The 7,594-nt window shown below is 35.9% G+C and overlaps 1 long non-coding RNA gene across 6 annotated transcripts in view; it reads right to left on the bottom strand.

Moving 5' to 3' along the window:
- LOC116281601 (uncharacterized) overlaps positions 1 to 7,594 on the bottom strand; it is a 406,927-nt gene that overhangs the window by 54,511 nt on the left and 344,822 nt on the right. The gene's annotated exons all lie outside the window — the stretch shown is intronic.

Genomic DNA, 7,594 nt, shown 5'->3' with positions numbered 1-7,594 from the left:
AAATCCCAATTGAGGATACTGTACCAAAGTTCTTACGAGTACTTTTCACGCCTCTCAAGAGTATTAAAAATAAGGAAAGCCTGAGGAAATGTCACAGCCAAGAGGAGCCTTAAGGAGGCATGACGCCTAATTACACAGAAGTACAAGTGTATGTATCTGAGTCACACTGATAAATTCTTTAACTTAAGAGGTAGCACTTGGCCATCATTACCACAACATCCAGATAAGCAGTCATCAATATGTGGTGATGCCATTCCATATCCCATTCACCCCATGTAGAAATATGGATTGAATAATGGATAGATTGAAGGTTCAGTACATTTAGTAAAATGGGATGCTAATACATAAACTCTATCAGTAAACATTCAATTTCATTTGAATCAAACAGAAGAAAAAGAAACAAGAAAAACCAAAGGAACTGATGCTCATCAGATAAATGTTTCTCCCTCATGTTATCTGCAAAAGATCAGGCAAAGGTTAAGGATTTATGAAACACATTATGAGGTTGAATCATTATGGTTTTTTTAAAAATTCTATATGCTTCAGTTTTTCACAGTATCGATTTACTCTGGCTATAAATGATGAGGTAATTAGATGCAGGATTGAGCTTATTAAGAGACCTATAAACATTACTGCCTGAGACATCTGGGTAACTGATCCTCGTTCTTGCTCCACAGCCTTGAGTAAAGGAATGTCCTTACATCAGGCTGTGTAAACCTGGAGTGGGTGATAAATGGGATCTGAGCTGATGCTGGGTTATGGGACCTCACCTTGTTATTTCATTTTATATTATATAAATTCTAAGATTGATGTGGAGCACTTGGCCCAAAGGAGATGGTCCCTAGTGTATATCAACTAGCTTAAGTTACTACTATTTGAGGCTTAGATATTTAAGCCTCTGTACACAGGCAGGGCTAAGACAGTGACAGAAAACACCTGAAGTACCTCACACTCTGTCAGAAATTACTACTGACAAATCATTGTGAAGATTCTGAGGTGTAAATTTTTGTCATTCCATTGACTTTACAACATGTTGATTTCTCCTTTGTGCACTCCCATTTTGCTGACTTTCTTCAGTATTCCTTAGGTAAGTAAACCCTGTGTGATTGGCCTAGTGGTTTGTGTGATCACTTTGTTCCTACTTTTGACACAGGATAATGTAGAAATATGTCATAATCGTCACATCTTCATTCTCATAAAGTTGTATAAATTATGTTATTGTGTATTATTGTTACGGTTTAAGGCATTTCTTTTTCTGTTCTGTAAGCATAACAATGCTTACTTTTGATTCCACTTGGCAGAATCTTCATTGTTGATTTTATATTTTGGTTCATTTGTTGATTGCCTGGGTCTGACATTCAGGAATTTAGTTTTCACAAAAGGATCATAGGTATGGCGTCATCTGAATAATTTTATATTTGATAAAATATCTCTTGCGTTTATATTGAGTAATATCTGGTCAGTGTCTAAGGAGTCCTGGACCCCTTTTTATTTCTCTCAGAACTTTGTACACATGGATTTATTATCTTCTGGTATTGAATGCTATGAAGGGAAGCCTCAAATTAGCCTTATTTTTTTCTTCTTGTAAGTGTGTTTATTTATCTTCCAGGATGACTAAAAATCCACCCTTTATCCTGATTTTCAATAATATAATTTAGATGTGACTCATTGTTTGCTGTACTGTATCAAGCTTTTCCTGGAAAATGGCACGCCACCCAGTCTACAGATGCTGTCTTCCTTCATTTCAGACAGTTTTTTTTCTTGTACTGCATTATTAAATAATTTCTGAATTCTATTTCTTGAGTTCTTTACTTCAGGGACATAAGCTATCCTGATGTTGGATTATCTGAATTGCACAACAATTATCTGCTTTCATTGTGATTATCTCAGGACTTCTGTCTGCACCAGAAATTCCATTTCATTTTTTTCTACCCAGTTACGGTTCCTCTGTTTCTGAATCTATTAATTCCCACTGCCACCACTACTCCCCCACCCTCTGCCACCTTTTGGACACTTTACCTCCTACTTCCTTAGTGCCATAGTTTTTTTTTTTAAATATAATTATCTTAATCATGTCTAATATTTTGTCTTTTTTGTTTTTGTTTGTTTTGTTTTTTGGGGGGTAGTAATTAGGTTTATTTAAATATTACTTATTTATTTAAAAACTTTTTTTATTGGAGGTACTGGAGATTGAACCTAGGACCTTGTGCATGCTAAGCATGCACTCTACCACTGAGCTATACTCTCCCTCTAATATTTTGTCTTTTTTTTTTTTAAAAAAGCTGATGTCATGTTCTTACTTAGTGTTCTAATATGCCAAGCTCTCCTTTATACCAACCACAAATTTTTCATTTGATCTAGTTTGGATTTTACTAGGTTCAGTAAGAAAGAAACTCCCTAAATACAACTGCTCAAACCAGAGAGAAGTTTCTTTTCTATTCACCTAACTGTTCAGGGTGGATTTCCCAGGTTGGTGGATGGCTCTCCAAATAGGTACTCAAGGACTTGGGCTCAGAATGACTCTGGATCTTCAGCACACAGCTTTCAAGTTCATTCTAGTCATTACCACCCTTATTAGACAAAGAAAATGCAAATACACAATGCCAGAGAGTTCCCTTAAAGAAGAGAGGAACATATTCCAACAGTAGTAGTTTCAATCACAACTTCTATTCCTTGGCTTAAACTTTGTTCTAGAATAAATAGCTATTTTATATATATATTTAATTCTGCAGCATATTTGCATTTTTCATGTCATTTCATTTTCTTTGGATGATACTTAAAGAATTTGCCCAGATCTTCTCATTGTATTGATATATTTTGTTCAGTTTCTCCTCAACTTTATTCTGAGACTGTTTAATTTCCCCTCTGAACTAACTTTTGTGGATCACATATTTTATATTCTAACCATATTTCTTAACCACTGGGGTGTTTTAAGCAGGGGAGTGTGGGGAGTTAAGTTAGAATCAACACCATGATGCTCTAAATTTTACTTTTTTTCACCATCTTTTGAGATTTATGACATCAGATTGTTGCCTTTCCTTTTTTGGTAACTGCAACTATATTTATAATCATTTATTATATGTTCATTTCAATGAGGAAGGATAGTGCCTATTAGGCATATTAGTCTAATTAAGTTTTACTGAGTTTCTAAAATTATTTTTATATAGACCATGAAAGTTGATACTGTTAACTTGTTTGCCACTGTGATTATTAAGAATAGTGTCCAAACAGTAAACTATCAAATCATTGCTATCTCAATAAATGGGTGATATGTGAATGGCCAAAAATTTACAGATACAAGTCCTTATTTGGTGTTTTCTTTAAGGGAATTAAGTGCCTATGCATGAAGTCAAGTATGCCCAAATACAACATAGGGAAATTCTCTACCCATCTTCTGGCCTTCCAGTGGAAATTAACACCCTCTAGATGAATTCCATTTCCCATGTTACAAAAACAGCTGGAAATAATTTCTAGCTTTTGTGGAAATTATTTGTTCAAGAAATGTAGATAAAAACCATTAAAAGGAAATATATTCTATTTACTTTATGACTGTGTTCTTAGACTGTTAAAAGCAAACAAAGTCTTTCATTATATTAGTAAATGAATGAACCATTTCTTATTTTAAATACAATGGTTTATCAAATAAAAAAAAACTTACCTAGTCTGCTTTAAAATATTGATACTATTTGTTTCTAAATATAAGTTTACCTTTAAATATCAAACTACTAGTCCAATTTTAAAACAGTACTATTATAAGCACTCATAGGCATCAAAGTAAAAGGAGGCAACTTGTAGAAAGAGTATTCTTTGGACTGACAGCAAACATGAAACCTTTAGTTAACTTAGAAAGTGAAGCCTCCGAGAAAGAACCTACAATGAAAATCCAGCCTCAGTTATACATAGAGCAGCAACTCTGTGTGTCTGGAATACTACAAGCCCTGAACTTGGATTTATGATTGCCATGTGCAATGTATTCCTTATCCACTATTTTTTTTCTTTTTGCTCTGGTTTCATTTTTATAGACTGTCATATACTATATATGAACTCATTTTTACACTAAACCCTTTGGCAAACTCACCTCAGTATTTAAGGGATTGCCTGTCTATTTGAGAACTTGGCTAAAAACAACAAAAGGGCAAATGGTAGAAAGATGGCATAAATCTGCTTTCTAGATTAACAGCCAATGAGCAGAAAATAGACATGTACACACAAGTTAGACTGAGTATCTAAAATAAGATGTGCTTAATTATAAACTATGTAAATCTCTAATTTGCATTGAACCAAAGGCTCTGTTGAGCTTTCACGTCTGTGAGGCAAGAGGAGTACCATGTGTGTCCAGGGCTGGGGAAGGCTCACTCCATAGGACTTGGTCCTTCTTGAGCAACCTTCACGGTGACCTCACTCAAGACTCGCCACCCATCACTGATCATTCTGCTGCTCTTCTGGAGTTGACTTTTTCAAATGACATCATCTTGGCCCCAGTGGTTTGCTAAATTGGGTTAGATTCTCTATAAATTCCTTAGATTATGATCACACATTCGAGGTCTTACATGATAGCCGTATTTCCATCACCTGAAAGCTAGTTTTTGTGAAAATGTAATGCACTTGGTAAAAATATAACTTAAAATATGTACAACTCTACTTATGGCATCCTGACAAACATATTTCTCCCACAGTCTTCTTCATCTAGCTGACGGCAATAGTTCTTTCTTTCCAACATCATGTGTAATTCATCCAAAAACTCTGTTGGTTATACTTTCTACATACATACAGAATCTGCACACTTAATCATCACCCCAACACCAATACCATGGGCCAGGCCACCAGGAGCTCTCGCCTGGGTTATTACACAGCCTCCTCCCAGTTCTCCCTGTTCCCATCCCTGCCCTGAGTCTATCAGCAGCACAGCAACCTCTTATGTTCTGAAACATGTTACTTTGTGTCACTCAGAAGGCCCTCTCACAAGTAAAGGAACACTAGCTCCTTTTAGCTGTATGCTATAATCATTAAAGGCTTTGCACCAGCAAAGAAAAGTTTAGATATTTATCTAATGGATATACAAATTTAAAAATTACCATGCACCACCCATGCCCTGTGTTTAAAAGCCCTGGCTGATGAAGCAGACCAGGAGGAATTCAAATTCAATTTCCACCACTGACTATCATCACCTATGATTTAAGAAATTTAATTAATAATTCTAATCATCAGTATCTTGATATGTCAAATGTGATCACAACAATCATGCCATTTTATATGACTGTAATAATTTATAAGATTGGTATCTCTGAGTCTAACCAGGAAAAATTAAAAAAAAACCACTCAAAATATTTGTAACATGACATTTAATTCTGGGAATTAGTGATCAAGGTGACATGGATCTGGGAAGCCATAAAAGGGAGGATGAAATAACCCAGAGAATAGCAATGGCAGGAAGCTATTGCACCCTGCGATTGGAGGGATAAAAGATGGCACTGCTAGAGGCCAGAAGTCATCCTTTTAAAGCTGGAACCACCATGGGCCAGTCAGATACAAGCTCGAACCACAGAGAAGCTACAGATGAATCAACCGCCCAGCAAAGATGAAGGTGAGAATAACTGTTTTCCCCTTCCCACTGTCCTCCAAAATCCCACCACGTCTTCATGTTCAAGGTGGCCAGAAGCTGAATGACAACAGATGCTGGGAAACACACCAGAGGAGGTGAAATCCTCTCAGGAAGGAGGAAGCAGGGGAAGAGAGAAGAAACTGGGAGCAACAGGGCCCAGGACTGGTACAAACTCACGAAAAATCTTAAAATCAGCTGGTGTAGTCTAGAGATTACTTAAGTGTTCATGCGAAGCAGTGACTTCAAATGGCCATAGAAAATATACTCTCTGAGAGCACAGAGGAAAGGAAAGTTGCTATTATAGGCTGGGGCTAATGGAGGTCAAAATTAAAACTGACTTAAATACCAAGGTAAATATTTCTAGTGGATCACTGATAGTGGTCTATGCTTTCCATTACTTGCATACCTTACGTATATAATAAACCTTTGGAATGAGAAAAAAGAGTATATATAACTGCCAACCAAAAGAGGATATCAGAAATCAAATTTTGAAAAAAAAAAGTACAGCATTATTTGAGTTACTTTATTGATTTACAAACTTGAAGAAGTCATTGAGACATCTGAGTTATAACAACAGAGAAAAAATAAATAATACAGCCTAAGTCCAGATGCAGAAATGAAGAGCAAAGCTGCTCATTGTTGTGGATACACAGTCACCATTCATGTGAATGCCTTTCATTCATGATCAGAGGGGACAATACTTCCCACGGGATCTTGAATTCATATCTATTCTATTGACTAATATACATTTTCATATGCAAATGAAGATATACTTGGAATGCAAACATATCTTGTATTTTTGCTAATTATGAATCTCCTTGCATGATGATACTGTTTCATTTTCATTACATAAACTGGAAATTCAAGTACTGTTTGAAATGCTTAAAATGCAGAGTTTGGAAGGAAGCTCAGCCTTGTAATACTACAATGACTTAGCTCTGCAGGTATTTCAGAGCTGAAAATCTGTGAAGCAGCATTCTCTTTGACTGTGTAAATATAAGCCTCAGGAGTCACACACATCTCCCCAGACAATTCTAAGGGAAAAAAGTTCTATGGCACAGAAACTCAGTGTCAGTGAAATTAAGAACCAAATCTTTGTATGTCTACAAAGAAATTTCGGCGTTGACCCATTTTCTGCCTTTCATGAGGCAAGATCAGGTGGACCTCAAATGGTTTGGATAACTCAGGAGACATACCCTGCTACTGTAATGAGCAGCACTGATTTAAAGTTTACGGAAGGAAAAACACGAAACTAATGCTCTAGGTGAGAAGTTAGGTTAAGAATGAAAAAGGAAATAAGTCGATGTTCACTTAATGCAGAACCAAAGCTCTGGCAGTGAGATGGGGTCCTTTCATAATAAAGACGAAGCTTTTTAAAAGTAAGGCTACATGAAGGATATGAATCTGGTCAGATTTTATTTTGTTAACGTGAAATTACACTTCTTTGAGAAATGTAATAGGTGTAATTACAATAGGGGTCTTGTCTGCTATGTTTGCATTCTAACATATTAGAAATGTGGCTGTATTTCTTCCTACACTAGTCAATTTGAAAGTCCCATGCTTGTGTCAGACAGTTTGCAAATGAACTTTGCAATCCTGTAAAGAGGGAGGCAATAAAAAGTGGAAATAATTTACCATTGCTCACTTATTTTCAGTGAATACACCCGCATATGTCTCTTTCAGGATGACACAGAAACAACATTGACAAGTATACAACTCTTTCTTTTAACCCAAACTGCAAGCCACTATTACTGTTGACCTTTCCTTATTTTCCTTTCTTGAAAATTATAAACACAGCACTTGAATTTCTCGGTACATTGAGTGTTGCCTATTTGAAAATATATCACTCTATGAAGTGTGAGGAAATTTCCAAAACCTGTTTGCAGTCTTTGGTAAATTTTGTCCCTTTGTCTTTTAATTCCTTTCTAACCCTGTTTCCTCTAGAATATGTAACATGAAGTGAAACTGCTTATTACCAAATGCCTCTAACTG

The sequence above is a fragment of the Vicugna pacos genome, chromosome 8 (genome assembly GCF_048564905.1).
Source record: "Vicugna pacos chromosome 8, VicPac4, whole genome shotgun sequence".
In the NCBI taxonomy this organism is placed as follows: Eukaryota; Metazoa; Chordata; class Mammalia; order Artiodactyla; family Camelidae; genus Vicugna; species Vicugna pacos.
This window is presented reverse-complemented; position numbering and strand designations above follow the sequence as displayed.